This window comes from Arachis ipaensis, chromosome B08 (assembly GCF_000816755.2).
Source record: "Arachis ipaensis cultivar K30076 chromosome B08, Araip1.1, whole genome shotgun sequence".
In the NCBI taxonomy this organism is placed as follows: Eukaryota; Viridiplantae; Streptophyta; class Magnoliopsida; order Fabales; family Fabaceae; genus Arachis; species Arachis ipaensis.
Window position 1 is genome coordinate 36,887,127 of NC_029792.2, and position 2,520 is coordinate 36,889,646.

The following is a 2,520-nucleotide window of genomic DNA, read 5'->3' on the forward strand; positions in this document are numbered from 1 at the left end:
TACAGTAAATTTTAACGCCGGTACATGTTTTTCCACTGTTAATTATATTTTTTGCCCTCTATTTATTTTCTAAGTTAAATTTTTTTCGGTAATTTTTTAAATTATAAATTTTAAAATTCTAACCCTCTTTGCTCACTTTTAATTTAAATAAATAATTATTTATTTTTTTCTGATCTTACAATAAATCTTTATTTTTTCTTCTCACCATGTTTTCCCTCTTACGGTTTCGGGTTGTGCTAAAAAACTTGATGCGAAATTTTGCAACCACACAACTCGGCAAGTGCATCGAATCGTATCAAGTAATATCATGGTGAGTGAATTATCATTCCCACGAGGATTAATGGATTAAGCAACAATGATAAATTAACTATTCTAATTAGACAAACCAAAATCAGAGAAAGGAAGGAATTAAACATAAATAGAGGCAAATAAAATAGCAAATAGTGAGTGAAAACAATAGTGAAGAGAATGTTAATATTTCAGAGATGTTCACTCGTTAGAAAAATAATCCTTGTGTTCATTTATTTGAGACTTGCAAAGATCAATCACGATAAATTATAAATAATCAAATTCTAATTCCTTGGTAATTCAATTTCTCTTTAATCTAATTAATCGCTAATTTCTTAGTTAATTACTAAAGAAAAGAGGTGAAGCACAATTCTGATTTAATTTCAAATAAGATTCAAGAATAGTCCTTAGGTTGATTTTATGTCACTTATTCAAACTAGTCCTAAACAATTGAAACTTACAAGAAAGAATGATTTTCAAAAGTTTTCTAATCCAAAATTTATGCCACTTATTCAAACTAAAGTAATTAAAAATAAATATGTGTCTTACACTCTTGAAATACTATTCCTAGTTAAATCAAAAGGTAGTGAGAAAGAGTTTTCAAGCTAATTCAAATATCACTTTTTCCAAAACAATATTTAGAGTTCAAAATGGAGTTAGAATATTTTCTAGCAATTATAATTCTTTAGGGACGAAGAACAAAAACTCAATCATGAAATAGATCAAAGCATATACCTCAATTACAATAAAATACTTAGATTAATAATTCATAAAAAGATAATCAGAGCTCCTAACCTTAACAGAGGAGATTAGTTGCTCATGGTAGATTAAAAACAAAACTATTAAGTTTGGTGTATTCTGTTGTCCATGGAGAAAGCCCCAGGACTTATTTAAACCTAAAACTAAACCTAGAATCAAAATTAAATTAAATCAAAATAAAATCAAATATTTTCTAACAACTCTTAATTAATTAGTGATCTTCCTTGTATTTGAAATTCAAAACTTGGTGCCTTACTTAGTTGAAATCATGGGCTTGAAGCTTAATCTTGGATCATCTAATTAAGTGCTTGAAGAATTGAAGGATTAATGAAGGATTAGTGAAGGATTGAAGGCCCTAGGAGTGGCCCATTTGGTGCGTGGAATGCACCCGTTCATGCGTGCAACGTATGTAGCCTCCGTTTGATGCTTCACGTTGCGCGTTGCGACACCCTATTACCTTAAGCCTTATCTCATGCCATAAAGCAAAGGATAATAAAGTGAAACAACAGTTCTAAGGCTCTTACAATAAAATATATGGAAAGAAATGATAATAATATAAGCCCAATGAAGGAATAGAAGCTCACAGTCGCACAAAGCGAAATTACAATGCGCGAAGCATTCACACATGATAACTAAATGCGTAGGCAAGATAAGAATAGTACATATAAAAATACAACTTTGTAGTAAATCTCCAAGATACAAGGAAGTAGCTAACAAATAAACAAGGTGTGTGCGTGTAAATATATATATATATATATGTTATACAAAAGAAACTAGTCATAGCCTGCGGAGTTTAGTGAAGAAATACAACAGAGTTTTATAAAAGGTTTACTCCTATCTCTCAAAGTTCTAAACAAAAGCCTCTAAGGCAACAAAGTTATATTTATACAAAAGATGAGAGAAATAACTACAAAAAAGTAAAACAAAATAAAAACAAGTGAAGTCATCCTCCACTCTGTCACCAATCTGCAACTCACATAAGTGGGTTGCGACCTGCATCTGAAAAATAACAACATATGGTATGAGAACCGAAGGTTCTCAGTATGGTAATAGTGCCCAATATATAAGATATAAGGTTTCGGGATGCCAAAGGCAATCCTAGAACTTCACATTGATACAAATAATCAAGCTTAAAGAAATATAAACTTAAACCATAAACAGGGTTATCTACTTAAGGGATTTCTAGCTAAATACCAACCACCACTGTCCCACAGCCTTCACCAACCTACCCTCCATCGATCCTATCGCCACTGCCTACCGAGCCTCCTCAATCCCAGCAGAAAGCACAAATAATGAAAACAAGTAAAGCATAAGTAATATACATATACAACAAGTAATTCGATTAGTAATTAGACATGTTATTCAATTACGCATATGATGAATGCCTGTTCTATTTGGTTCGTGATATCACTTATCGGTTCAACTGCTAACCCGAAACATCCTTTCGAATGTAGCCTTTCTGCCACGTAGAGA